Here is a 16,010-nt window from a genome sequence, read left to right as displayed (position 1 = left end):
TTTATGATAATGAAGCATAATTATCTTGCACAAACATCATTGGCTAATGGCCTTATTAGTTGCACAAATATAATTAAAAAAAACTACCTACAATATCACTTCGACATACCTGTTGCACCTTAAGGTGTGATTGCTAGTTATATGATCATATTGACCCCAGAGTTGGTAGATCGCGTTCATGCATTCTTTTGTCATGTGCTCATGTACCTCTATTTGTCCTTTCATGGGGTAAAATTATAGGGAAAACATTTCATGTAGATGCATGTATTCCATAATAAAGTGCTCTCGTCAAGGCATTTGCAATAACTTTAATATGGGGGCATATGGTCCATTCACATTTGTACGCATGCGTGCACACATACAAATTCGATGTTATTTTTTAATGGATCCTTTGGTTGATCCCCATTTTTGTTTGGTCCTTAGACTAACCATGCATGCTTGGTCATTTGATTGACCATATGTCTATTTTTGTTTCCTCCTTTTTTGATTCTTAAGGAAGCTTACCTTTCCTTAGGATTGACTGTACTGTTGATGGATGCAATATCGGAAGTACTTTTCTTTAAGGATTGTTCCTTGTTGATAGATTGAACAAGCATGACATAATTTGCTAGACTATTCAATTTCATCTTTTGTTGCACTTCCCTTGTGTGGTTCATGATAACAAATACACTTATTGGGAAGGTTATCCCCCACCCCATTCTTCCAAGCAGTGTCCCTTGTATTTTAGTTTTGGATTTGATGAGGAGTTAAGTTACTTCATCTTTTGCATTCGGTCTACTTTGTCATGAGCATGAGCTTGTCTCCTACTCTTGCTAAAGTGTGGTCTAAATGTATCGTCCTAGAAAGTTAGCACCTATCTAAATTGGTGGTTTTAGGACCTATTAGACTCCATTTTAGTGATTCATTGATCAGAATATATTTATGCTTGACTTCCCACACCTTTCGTTTTATTTCCTAGACCTTTCATGCTTCCCTAGATATAGATCCACCTGGAAACTAGCAATGTCAGGACTAGATGACCTAAGGATGCTTTGTCTTAGACAAGCACTAATTTCAAGTGAGTTGTGGGCTCAATGTGGGGTTATTTTATTCTTGACCTTATTTGTCATTGACCCACAATATTAATCTTCAAGATGAAGGGGTGATTGCTATTGCCCACAGCCTCAAGGATAAAGCTCCATCCTCGAGAGTTTTTATGGTTTCAGGAAATGATATCATGCCAAAAGTAACCCATCTTTAGTACAATCCCTTACTGATAAGAATTTTCTAATTGCATTTCACGTAGGAAAAAATAAACTCGAGGATGATGGATTAGTTGTAATATGCAAAGCCATTTCAAAAGGTCATGAGCAGCTCAAAGTACTTGATTTGAGTACAAATGCTATGACTCGAATTGGGGCTAAAGGCTGCTATGGCAGCTATTGAAAACAAGCCCAATTTCAGTTGGCTTCATATTTATGAGAATGTCATTACCAAAAAGGAATTGAGACTATCAAAGATGTGCTCAAAAAAGATACCAAGGGCGAGTATGTACTTGGACGTTATTATCAATTCAAATATGCTGGCATGCAATATGAATTTAGAGAACAGGGTATCATTGACAACGACATTAGTGAGAGGAGAAAATGCAAAAATTGAAAGTAAGGAATGGCAGTGATAGTGACATGGAGCTGGATTAACAAGTCTATAACCAAAAATGAGGTATGGCATTAAGATCTCCAGTGCAAGCATTTAGATTTGGGTGATTTTGGATACTCTTAATCCCATGAAGTTGCTCTGTTTTAGTAACCACATCTTTATATTTGCACTTTTCACTCTTGTCAATTTGTCAGACAATGAAAACAATTGTGACTTGTGTAGAGAGGTAAATAAATATTAAATTGAATTTATAATTTTTGTATTAGTGTTTGAAGCTGCATAGAGTTCTAGAATTTTCTAATTTTTTTAAAAAATCAAATACAAATGTGAAAGTTAATTCATTTTGATATGTAATATAACATTGTTTGTATGGTAAAATGAGATCATCAACACATGTTCTATAGCTATTGTGAACCTTCATTCATGTCCCAATTTAATTTTATAGTTGAAATTGCATTCAACTTAGGTAGTACATGCATACGACCCTCTAGGGTTATAGTTTGTTAGTCTATTCAAATTTAAATATTAAAATATATGATATATATCTAGGGAAATCTAATTTAGACCTTAGTATCAAACATGTTAGTTTTATTTCATTGAACAAATTATGCACTATCATGATAGTGTTCTCTTTCTCACTGACCTTTCTCCACAGACATGACTACTATATGTGACAAAATCTTGCACCTCTGTCATGCCTTTTCATTCTTGAACACTACTATGTATCTTGTAAATCACTTTTTTTTATTCTTTAAATATTGTCATGGTAGTGTTGAATTGGATTCATCATCATCATTGAGATGACTTTCTTGGTAGCTATTCCTTCATGATATTAATGTATTTACTCATGATACTAAATATTTCTACTTGGATTCTTCACTATCTAATCCATGCTCTTATTTGTTAAAATTTTTGGTTCTCTATGATGAACTGTTGTCCTCATAAATAAACTATTTCTTTTTAACTCCATACTACTTTTCTTAATGAGATCTTTGCTGTCCTCTTTTATCCCTCATCTTACATGCATGCATTGAAGACTGCATTTTAAATTTAAATTAAATGCTCTTTTATAAAAATCCCCACCGCTCTTGCACATTGCTTCTCTTCTTCATTAAAATCTTCTCTTTTCCTTATGAAATCCACTTTTCTCCATTTTCTTTGTAAGTTTTTTCTATGTATTGTGTGAAACTGATAAAATAGTGAATGATAGCTTGGAAGAAGGGTATTTGAAGGTTGTGAAAGATCTCTCAAAGCAGTATATGAAAGTAGTAAATGATTCACATGCAATAGTAACTCTTGAAGAACATTGAATACTCTCTAAAACTATGTATGCAGCTCTTTAGAAATTAAATGAGACTCTTAAAGCAACATATGATCTCATCAAAAATTGTAAAAAGCTCTCTTATGAAGGAAAATTATTCCAAAGACAGTTAAAACTACATCTTAAACTCATATGATTGAGGAAGTGAATGCATATGTGTTAAGAAACTCTATTACTTATCATAGATTCCAACTTAAAATTTGTAATTTAATTCATGATATATTGTTAAAATCATACTTAGCTGATCTTCCTTTAAAGACATCTATTATTCATGCATTGAATACTTGTATCTGATGTTTTGACATCTTTTGTAGTTGTTTCTCTTTGATGAAATTTGACCTTACTTTTACACAAATTATTGTTCCCTTGAGATCTTCTCATGAAACCCGTTGCTCTTGCATATTTATGCTTTTTTGTTCATTGTATCTTGGCATGCTTTAATCATAATGTTGCTACTCCTTATGAGTTTATGTTGTTCTATATAACACAAAATGCTTGTCTTCTTGAAAACATGCTATCTTTTTCAAATGGATTTTTTTGTTGTTTCATGAAAAAACACATGTATCTGCAAGTATCCTCATCAAATCTGTACACACACCACACCCTTGAGATCTTCTCATGAAACCCATTGCTCTTGCATATTTATGCTTTTTCGTTCATTGTATCTTGGCATGCTTTAATCATAATGTTGCTACTCCTTATGAGTTTATGTTGTTCTATATAACACAAAATGCTTGTCTTCTTGAAAACATGCTATCTTTTTCTAATGGATTTTTTTGTTGTTTCATGGAAAAACACATGTATCTGCAAGTATCCTCATCAAATTTGTACACACACCATGGATCATTGCTCTCTCATCCTTTTTATGTTGGTCATTCTATCTTGGCTGCCATCAATCTTAATAACTTGATATCTTTATTCTATGACAGTCATCTTGTCACCCTTTGTTCCTAACATAATATTTTTTGTAATTACTGTATCCATAATGTTATAGTTTGCTTCGCCAACTGATGTCTAAGCCTCAATGACAGCTCAGCCAAACATGTTGGTCACCTTTGGTGCATAGTCAACATCCATAATTTGGACATGTGATACTGCCACGTTAGCACCCCTTGCATAGTCAATGACATGTCATCAATTTGTACTTTTTTGACATCATCAACCATGTCATTCTATATAGTTTGTACTACCATGTAGGCTAGTCAGGCCCTTTTTGCTGACATCAGCATTTTGGAGCCTAAATTTGATGGTCATTTGACTATCACCAGTAGGCCATATTGCACTACCATGATGGCTATTTGGACGTCAAATTTAACCTCATTATTTCTTGTTCAGACCCTTAAGCATATGAAGTTTTGATTTGACAGTCCAACTTTGTGAGGCCATATCTCAGTCATCTTGACTCAAAATTATGTGCAATTGTTTTTTATTTTGGTTAGAATTTCCTGAATTTTTGAGTGGTGCTATTATTTTTTGGTTTTGGTGCATGGGTTTGTCAGAAAATTCAGTTTTTGGAAATTGTACTTGTCCAATCTTAGATTTTGCAACTTCAAATGCTTCCTATGGGCTCATCTGGACACATTTTCATGTTACATTTTTTTTTGAAAACGCATAATTTTTTGCCTACTTTCCAGATCTGCAATTAGATTCTAGGCTTGTGTGGATAGAAATATCACTTTTAGAAATAGGTCCTTTTTTGCATTGCAATTCTTTGATCAAACTTTAAAATTGTTCTACATTTGAGTTACAGTGCTTAGTACCAGATTTGAACTCTAAGAGGAGGTTGTAAAAAAAAAAATCAGAAGTCCACTTAGGCCTAAATTGGCAAGTGGCTATTGTAAATGCACTAAGTCCCAAAATCATTCATTTGGGGGGGGGGGGGGGGGGGGGGGGGCAAGGGTGGCTCTTGGTCTTGTGCTCTTCTTTTCTTGCATTATGGGAAACCTTAAAATTCCAAAGTTAACACCACATAACTATGCCACATGGTCAATTAAAAAATGGTGTGAATTGATGAATATAAAAGTTTCTCAATATGCAGATGGTTCTTTTCCTAAACCAATAGGTGATCAAGTATCTCAAAGTGATATCAATGCTTGGGAAACAAAAGATAGGAAAGACCTAAGTCTTCTTAGGTTAGGGGTTGATGACAAGATCCTCTATCAAATCATAAAATATAATACATCCAAGGAAACTTGGGTTGCTCTTAAAAACCTATATGGGAAAGTGACTTAGGACGATGTCTACAAGATTGAAGATGAGCTTATCTCCGTAGATTTTAAGAGCTTTGATTCTATCCAAGATTTTATCATTAAGGTGAATGAATTCAGAAGAAAGGTTAATGATTGTGGCAGTCCCATTAAAGATGACAGGTTGATTTATCTAATTCACTATAAATTGCCATAAGAATACTCCACATTTGTCTCTTCTTTCAACACCACAAAGACCACCTTAGAGGCTTTCTATAAGAAAATCACTTTTGATGATTTTGCTCAGTTGTTAGAGGATGAACAAGCTAAGTTGATAATAGTGGGGATTCTCAAGTCTTCAAAGTCAAAGGCATTGGTGGCTAATAATGAGAGTTCTAAAAATTTAATTGGTGAAAGTTCAAACAAATGAAAGGGCAAAAAAGAAGAAGTGAAAAGATAACAAACAAGGGGACACATATAAGTCACCACCAACATCAAATCAACAACGAGGCAAGTCTTCTCCTAATACCAACAAAAAGAGGAGCAATAATCAAGAAAACAAGAAGTGTGCCTATTGTAAAAGAATGGGTCATGACGAACATCAATGTTATCACAAATAGATTGATGAATTGAAGAACATCGTGAAGAAACGCAATGTTCCATTTCCTAATTCTTATAAGGAGAAAGGGTCTTCATCTTTAGATTCTAAGAGAAAAGGGAAAGCTTTACTCACAAATAATGTTAGTAAGGGAGAATGGATTATTGATTCAGCTACCACACATCACATGGGTGCTTCAAAGGGATATTTTTCTTCCATGACACCTCTAGATGTACCTCACATCTTTGCAGGGGATGATACTAAAGTGGAAGTTGAAGGAAAAGGTGAAGTTGAGATGGAAAATGGAGCATTCAAGGATGTTCTCTGTTCCTAATCTTACCTCCAACCTTCTTTCAACCTACCAAATCACTCACTATGGAGGTGGAAACAAGGTTGAGTTTCTTCAAGATTTAGCAGTAGTGAAAAGCATCAAAGATGACTCTATGGTTACAATAGGTAGAGCCAATCATGATTCAAGGCTTTACGCTTTCTCTTCCTTTGTGCCAAAATCTAATACACAAGCCTTGTTGATGCATTCAAATACAGAAAGAAAACTATGTCATGAGAGGTTTGGACATCTTAACTATAGGTATGTTCATCATTTTAGCAGCAAGAACATGATTCATGGTCTACCTCAAGTCTATTTTTCAGATGGTGTTTGTTTAGGTTTCTCACTTGGGAAACATCTAGAAAAAATGGTTGACAAGAGGAAGTCTTGGAGAGCACAATGTGTTCTTGAATTGGTTCATAGTGATGTGGCAGGCCCATTTCTAGTGCCATCATTTGGCAAGTCTCGCTATGCACTCACCTTCATTGACGACTACTCTCGCTATACTTGGCTCTTCTTCATGGTTCATAAGAGTGAAGTGTTTGAATGATTTCTTAGCTTCAAAGCTCAAGTGGAAAAGTAGTCAGAGAAAGCCATCAAAGTTCTTTGAACAGATAATGGGGGGAGTATGTGAACTCAAGACTTATAGACTTTTTTACTCAAGATGGAATTGACCTTCAACATTTAGTACCATATATGCCACAATAGAATGGTGTTGCCAAAAGGAAAAACAAAACCCTCAAGGAGATGACCACTTGCATGCTACTACATATGTCTCTTGATCAAGTCTTTTGGGTTGAAGCAATGAATTGTGCTAACTACATGTAGAATAGGAGTCCTCATAAAGATTTAGATGGTATAACTCCTTTTGAAGCTTGGACTAGTAAGAAACCTTCAGTAAAGCACTTAAGAGTCTTTAGTTGTCCAGTATGGGCATATATATCTCCATAGAAATGCAAGGTATTGGAACCTCAAAGAAAACCTTGCATCTTTGTTGGATATGCAAACTCACATAAAGCCTCAAGTTGATAGATTCAAAGACACATGACAATTTTTTTTTAAGAGGAGTGCACACTTTGAAAAAAGTTGTCCTAGATTTACTTCTTCATCTCCTCCTTCCTCCATTGAAGAGAGTGATAGTGATGATAGTGACTTGGGAGATGTTTTTCCACGACCCAAATAGAGGCATCAACTAGATGAGGTTGAGGATATCCCTTCTACATCTTCTTCCACAAGACCCAAATGGGCTCAATAGACATTGGATGCAACATGACCATTGGCAGGGAATCCTTCAGATACTAGGAGACAAGATCACAACACAAATTACTCCCTCATGCTTATATTGTAGTTGCTTCCAATCAAAAATCATTCAAAGAAGCTTCAAGAATTCCAAAATGGGATAGTGCAATAGAGGAAGAATATAATTCTCTTATGAGAAATGATACATGGGACTTAGTCCCTCTTCCTAAGGGAAGAAAATTGGTTTGGTGTAAGTGGATCTATTGGACCAAATTTGCAGTAGATGGAAGTGTGGCTAAGCATAAGGCTAGACTTTTTACAAAAGGTTTCGCTTAGACACCTGGCATTGACTACATTGAGACCTTTGCCCTAGTTTCCAAAATGAACTCCATTCATTTGACACTAGTTGTAGCTGCAACTAAGAGATGGGTTGTTCATTAGATGGATGTGAAGAGCCCATTCTTCAATGGTGATGTTTATGAGGAGATTTATATGGAGTAGTGAGAGGGGTTCATTCAAGATTCTACCTTGGTTTGTAAATTGAAGAAGCCTATCTATGGACTTAAACAAGATCCAAAAGCTTGGTATGCGAAGATGGATTCTTTCCTTCCCTCAACAGGGTTCACCAGATATCATTCTGATCTGAATGTCTACATTCTTCAGAGGGATGATTCTCACTTGCTACTTGTGCTTTATGTTGATGATTTGATCATTACAAGGAGTACAACATCCATCATTGATAGTGTCAAGGCTACTTTGCAGGATAGGTTTTCGATGATAGACTTGGGTCTACTTCATTATTTCCTTGGTATTGAGATATATCAATCTTCATCAGGGATCACATTATCACAACCCAAGTATTCTCTTGATCTACTTGCTCAATTTCACATGAGTGATTACAAGGCTGCATCTACTCCATTCCCTTCAGGTGTTTAAGTTAGAAGAAAAGTGTTCCACTCCACTTCTTGATGCTACTTTGTATAGAAAGTTGGTTGGAAGCCTCAACTACTTCACACATACATGCCTTGACATCTCATTTGTAGTTGGCATGGTTTCTCGCTTCATGCAAGAGCCACATGAACTTCATTGGAAGGCAGCCAAATGCATCCTACATTATATCTAGGGTACACATACATATGGGATATGCTATGCAGCTAGTACTGGTGGTTTATACAGACTCATACTATGTAGGAGATCTTGATTCTCGCAAGTGCACTTCAAGATATATGTTTCATTTTGGTTTTGGCCCCATTTGTTGGTAGAGTAAAAAGCATAACACTATTGCTCTTTTATCGACTAAGGTTGACTATCGAGGAGTTGTGAATGTGACAACATAAGCTATTTGGTGGCAATAGATTATGAAGGAGTTTGGTTTTGATCTACCTAAACCCACAATCATATATTGTGATAATCCGAGTGCCATTGAAATCTCAAAACATTCAGTGCAACATCAATGCACCAAATACATTGAGGTTCATATGCACTACATCAAAGAGCTGATTCATGAGGAGGTCATTGCATTTTAGTATTTTCCTACAGAGCAACAGATCACCAACATCTTCACCAAGCTCTTGACTGAGGTCAAGTATCTTCATTTGTGAGATCTCTTGGGGGTGTGGGATTTTTCACCAGGGGGTCACATGACTCTTCTCTTCTTTTTTTGTATATATCTCTCTTTTTGGGGGAGGATTTTTCCCATGAGGTTTTCCCTTTTTCTCTATTTTGAGAGAGTTCATTTCATTGCATTACATTGTATGTCCATCATTGCATTTGTACATGGGTACCTAAGATGGCCTAGTAGCTAGGACCCATCATAGCTTTTGTGAGCTTAAGTGCATTCCCCTAAGTTGCACTTAAGGGGGGGTGTTAGTGTAAATAATTAGTTACTATTTACACTTTGCTTAAGTTTACTTAGGTTAATGCATTATTATATTAGTTTTCATGTAGACACCTTGGAGTATTCATTGTCATATGAGTTGTCTTGTTGACAACATAGGAGTTAGCAACTAATTTAAGCACATGGTGTCTACAACATCTCTATATGAGATACACCTTGTCATGCTTATCCTCTCATTGTTGCATGTATATTCATGCACAATGGAGCATAATCCACTTTGGGTGGACGTGTGCTTAGTTGTTGAGCTTATCTCTTCACTAACTCCTAATCATTCTAGAGGCCTTTATATATAGGCATTTCTAGTGTGTATTGTACATTAGATATTCATTTTCATATTGCTATTATGATCATACATCATTTGGTCCATATTGTGCTAAGTCTTGTGCTTCTTGATCTTGGTGTCATTTTTCCCTAAGGAAAATTCTTACACTTATGAGTGCTACTCTTTACTTTCTCTGCTGTTGTCATTATCTTCATTATCTTGAAACTTTTTCAATGTCTTATCACTTCAGTGATGTAATCCTTTTCTTTTATAACAATCATTTCATTGTGTATATTTATTCAAAATCCTTTCCTCTCACTATTGTGGGTTCACCCCTACATCAACCTCTTCAAAAAGACCTCTTATTATATTTTCATTCTCATCAACATGAAGCAATTAAAAAAATATGTTCTCTTCTTTGTTCATCTTGAGAGTTTCAAATCATCTTCGATGGGTTTAAAGCTTTTCCTTCATTTTATAATCTCTTTCATATATATTCTTCATAGTATCCCACATTTCCTTAGCTGATTCCCAAGACGTGGCTTCTACAAACTCCAATTTGAGGTCACCTAGGATAGGTAGATAAGGCCTCCCACTTACCCCCATCCTAGAGAGAGGAAGAGATGAAAATAAATGATTCTATGTTAGATATAGAATCTAAAGTGACTTTGGTGGATTTCCATCATAACATTGTACAGGAAGTTTTTCAAGCACTATAATTTGAACTTTTCATCAAATTCATTTTCTTTTAAATGTTACCTAAATCTTCATCCACATTTGATGATTATTTATCATGGACATTTTATCCTCACTGTTTAAATTCATTTATTTTCCTCTTATAAGGACTGTACGAGACTAGAAACAATTGGCAAGCATACCTAAAACATTTTGTTGTTCAAGTAATGGTAGTGGGCAGATCTCTAAGATATGTGATACAAGAAATAAGTTTATAGAAGAGACAACAAAATGTTCCAATTTATTACTGTTTGAAGCTCTACTTTTCTTTCTACCATAAGTGAAGATCTTGTCCTAGACTTACCTACTTAATTATCGATTATCTAGAAAATATTTTAGATAACTTTGGAACAAATAATTAACTTTATTATTCTACTCTAAACTGTCCTAACAATTCCCTATAGAAGTAACCAGACAGTAATAGTAATATCAATTGAAGTTGTATTCTTACTTATGTTGAGGATCTTTGCTCACCGCTCACCATGTATCATCCAATGAGCGTAAACCAAAGCAATCTCATACAAATTAATTCTCTTTCTATAACAAAGAAAAAAAAACACACATTATTTCTCTTCTTCTAACAAATTAACTCTCTTCTAGTCCTAACCTTATGACTTCTTCTCTTTACTTTCTTTGCTGCTATCATTATCTTCATGATCTTGAAACTTTGTCAATGTCTTATCACTTCAATGATGTAATCCTTTTCTTTTATAATAGTTGTTTTCATTGTGTATATTTATTCAAAATCCTTTTCTCTTACTATTGTGGGTTCACCCCTTCATCAACCTATTCAAAAAAATCTCTTATTATATTTACATTCTCGTCAACATGAAGCAAATACAAAACTATGTTCTCTTTGTTCATCTTGAGATTTTCAAATTATCTTCGATGGGTTGAAAGCTTTTCCTTCTCCACTTTATCATCTCTTTCATATATATTCTTCATATTATCCCACATGTTCTTAATTGATTCACAAGGCATGGCTTCCACAAACTCAAACTTGAGATCACCTAAGATAAGTAGATAGGGCCTCCCACCCACCCTTGTCCTAGAGAGAGAAAGAGATGAAAATAAATGATTCTGTGTTAGATATAGAATCTGAAGTGACTTTGATGGACTGACATCATAGCATTGTGTAGGAAGTTATTTTTCAGGCACTATAATTTGAATTTCACATCAAATTCATTTTCTTTTAAATGTTACCTGAATCTTTCTCCACATCTGATGGATATCATGGACATTTTATCCTCACTATTTAAATTAATTTATTTTCCTCTTATAAGGAAAGCATACCTAAAACATTTTGTTGTTTAAGTAATGGTAGTGGACAAATCTCTAAAATATGTTATACAAGAAATAAGTTTGTAGAAGAGACAACAAAATGTTCCAATTTATTACTATTTGAAGCTCTACTTTTCTTTCTACCATATGTGAAGATCTTTTCCTAGACTTACCTACTTAATTATGGATTATCTAGAAAATATTTTAGATAACTTTGGAACAAATAATTAACTTTATTATTCTACTCTAAACTCTCCTAACAATTCCCTATAGAAGTAACAAGACTGTAATGATAATATCAATTGAAGTTTTATTCTTACTTATGCTGAGGATATTTTCTCACCATGTATCATCCACTGAGTGTAAACCAAAGTGACCTTATAGAAATTAATTCTCTTCCTATAACAAAGAGTGCAAAACACAGTGATGCTACACCCTTGAGACCATCATCCTAGTTATAAGTAAAGTTGTAGGTTACAAAATTAGAAAAGAACCAGTGGCATTGAATTAATCTAACAACCTCATGTTAGAGTCTACACTTTAGGGAATCTTTTGAATGTTAGCAAACATAATATCACTGCAAAAGTTATTTGTCAAAAAGAAAATCAATTATAGAACAATTCATTTAGAATGGATGGCTCAAAGAATGTGTAGATAATAGGTGAACATATGTTTTAGTGTTTGCCTACATGATGTAGATTTGTAATGTCTTAATAAATGTAGACTTCTTTGTATATTTTACGATGTTAGTTCATAACTGTTGCATCCCCACAAATGGGAAGGCTATATTAGCACACTCTGAGCATTGACTACATTGAGTGGTGAGGCCTTGTAGGTCCTTTAACTCAACCTTTCCCACTAATTTCTTATTTTTCATTTATTGCCATGACCTTTTCAAAAGATTATTATTATTTTTTTTTTGTGATATAGGAGCTTCCTCGAGTGGATTTGAGGTTGGAGTTGGAGAACTTGATTGAAAGGAGGTGATGCTTGGTCATTATTAAGAAGTTTTTGGGTGTAGTTTTACTTGAGGACCTTGATGATTGAAGGGACTCAGTAAAGCTTAAGGTTCTCAGCTGATGACCTTCTCAGTGGAACTTGTGCTTGGTGATGCTTGTAGGAGCTCAGTGGATGTGCTTGGTTAGTGATATTCTGCATGCTTGGCAATTCTTGCCGATGCTTGATGTTTTGGCTCATTGAATAGAAATTCTTGGAGATTTGATTGGCTGAATTAGTGGATATAATACATGTTGCACATGATCCTGAGGTGGATTGATCATGAAATTTTTGAGGACCTATTTGAGGTCTTGCTTATTTCTCCTATGTGCATTTAATTATTGTCATACATTGACTAAGGCATGTTATGTTTATTTGGGTTCTAGACAATTCTATTTATAGTAGGCCAATCTGTATCTATGTAAATATAAAAGGAGGGTTTGCGTAGTGTCAGCGAGAGTTCAGTGGGTGGATGGATTGAGTAACAAAGATTTAGGACATAATATAGAGTTGTGAATATGTGAGCAAAGCTAGCAGCTGAGTGTGGGCTTAGGAAACAAGAAGGTTTTTTGGTGGCTTGTGAGCACAAGTTTAGATCTTTCTTGGTGTTTCTACCAAATTGATGCATTGTTACATATTTGGGTTAGCTAGGGGTAATTTTCACTATAATTTCTTTTTATTTGGCCATAATCGGTAAGATCTTATAGCTCAACACATTTCATGTAATCAGTTGTTTATGAATAAAGAGTTGGATTTTCTATCAACTCTTGCATTGCTATTGTGTTTCCATTGTGTGACTATTTTTTTGGGCTTAGTCATCACCTTTGGGGATTCATTAGGCCTTGTACTATGTCAAGTGGTATCAGAGTGAAGGTTTGACCCGATTGGTGATTTGTTGCTCTGGATTTTCGAAGATCTTGGAAGATTCCTCCAAGAAGATTGGACTCTAGGGCGAGTACATATTTCTATGATGTTGTGGAGATTAAGATTTCACAAAGAGTTAGATTAGACTTTAGATCTAAGATAGAGTTGATGAAGAGTGATATGGTCATTGAGATCATGAAAGCTATAACTGGTGTACCTAGGAATGTGGGTATTGGGATGGTTATGAAGAAGCTGTTGAAGACTTCAAGATTGTTGAATCTGGTGGTAAGGATAGAATTGATTGAATGGAGAGATCTGTGGGAGATAGAATTGGTCAGTTGGATAGATTTGGTGCTTGTTTGAAACTAAGCATAAGATGAATGTTTCCATTTTCTCAAGTACTTCAAATCTTGAAGACCTAATTGATTGGATTGGTGAATTGAAAGATTACTTTGAGTTAGAAGATATTGGTGATCCACTCAAAGTGAGGTTGGCACTTATGAAGCTGGAAGGACATGCTAGTTTATGGTGGAAAGAATTGCAGTGAGATAGAGAAGAGGAAAGAGAAATGAAGATCACTAGATGGAGATTGATGGTAACTAAAATGAAGGCTATCTTCATTCCTGTTGATTATGAAGTTGAGTTGTTTAAGAGGGATTTTACAATTTAAAATAAAAGGATATGGTATCCTCATCAGCCCTAAATGGGCTAATCTTATTATAGGACATGGTATTTCTCCTTGCAACAAGGCTGTGTGGGTTACTATCAACCACCATAGTTTAACTATTGATATTTTCTCTATTTATGCTTCTAATGATTACAAGGAAAGAGCTGATTTGTGGAATTGACTCTCTGCCCTTCCTAACATTCCTTGGATCTTAGGAGGTGACTTTAATATGATAGAATCCCAATATGACAAGAGTGGTGGTGTTCATTTCTCCTAGAAAGGCTTGGAGAAAATCTGATGTAATAGGTTGATTCATCAAAAATATCTTTTTGACCCACTTGCTAGAGGTATAATCTCTAACTTTGGTATGTGGTATACCTGGTGCAATTTTTTAGGGTGGCACCTCTACAATATACTCTAGATTGGATAGGTTCTATGCTAATAAAAATTAATTTTCTTTTATACCTAATAATCAAGGTAACTTTGTTACTATAACCCCTACTACCCCTATCAGATCATCACTTCATATCTATTTGCATTAGAGTTAACAACTTATCACATTGTTGCAAGCCTAGTAACACAAAATTCATGCTCATTACTAGCCTTTTGCAGGATCAAGACATCCTTTTTGGTATTAACCTTATTAGAATAATTAATAAGAACAACCCTATTTACCAATCTCACATTGATAGATGGAATCAAAATACCATTTCTTGAAACAATTTGCTTCAGGCCATTGGTAAAAAGAAAGCCAAAGACTACAGGTTTGTTGAGAAAAATCTATCTACTAATCTCCTTTTGGTTGAAGAGCACATCCATTCAAATCCTTTTGATGTTAATCTTGTTTTTCAAGTCGTCAAGGCTAGAGACACTCTTAGAAGACACCAACATTTCAAACCCAAGGGTGCCATCATTAGATCTCGCACTTATTGGCTCCAGCATGGTGACAGAGGCTCCAAAATTTTCTTCAATGTTCTTAAGCAGAAGAAGATTAATGAATCCATTGGTATATTGATTATTAATGACATTGAGATCATGAACCCTAATGATATTAAGATGGATTTTCTCCAGTTCTATCAAAATCTTTTTACTATAGAAGGTACTAAAAAGGCTAAGATTCTTAGAGACAAGTGCAAAACCCTTATCTCTAGTAGAGCAACTAGTAGTGAATTGGATTTTCTCAAAAAAAAAAAATCTTTTGAGGATATTCAAAAAGGCATCACTACCTTAAAATATGACAAGGCTCCTAGGCCTAATGGTATCCCCATTGAAGTTTACAAAGTAATAGTAGGTGGATCTGTAATGACCTGCAAGAGATTTATTTTGAAACCTTGAATAAAGGCTCTCTTGGTGAATGGATTAATAGGGGGATCATTAAACTTATCCCTAAGGAGGGTGATAAGTCTCTCATTAAGAATAAGAGGCCTATTACCCTCCTTAATGTGTCTTATAAGATTCTTGTTAAGATTCTTTCCCTTAGACTTGAGGAAGTCCTCCCTAAGTTTGTTTACTCCACTCAGACCGGTTTCATTAAAGGAAGATATATCCTAGAGAATCTTGTCACTAGTTGAGAGGCCATGAATTGGGCCGAGTATTCTAATCAAAATACTACCATGTTTCTTTTGGATTTAGAGAAGGCCTATGAAAGAGTTGAATGGGACTTTTATCCTCGTGGTGCTTGAGGCCTTTGGATTTCTCTTACCCTTTTGCAAGCTAGTCATGATGTTACTTAAATATGCCTTTTCCCAAATTGATATGAATGGTTCCCTCTCAATCCCCTTTGTGCTTGATAGATCAATTAGATAGGGGTGGCCCTTTGCCCTGGCCCTATTTGTGATTTCTTCTAATGCCCTCTCATTCATTCTTAGAGATAATTCTCTCTCTCTCTCCTTGTGTTAAGGGCATCCCTTTACCTAATAGTTCTGATTTGTTACAATGCTAATTTGCTAATGAAACTACTTTCTTTTTTGAGGTTAATGAAACCAACTTAAAAAATTT

This window comes from Cupressus sempervirens, chromosome 2 (assembly GCF_028749045.1).
Source record: "Cupressus sempervirens isolate cs-2001-9-10 chromosome 2, ASM2874904v1, whole genome shotgun sequence".
Lineage (NCBI taxonomy): Eukaryota > Viridiplantae > Streptophyta > Pinopsida > Cupressales > Cupressaceae > Cupressus > Cupressus sempervirens.
The sequence above is the reverse complement of the archived record's forward strand: the minus strand, read 5'-3'. Positions refer to the sequence as shown.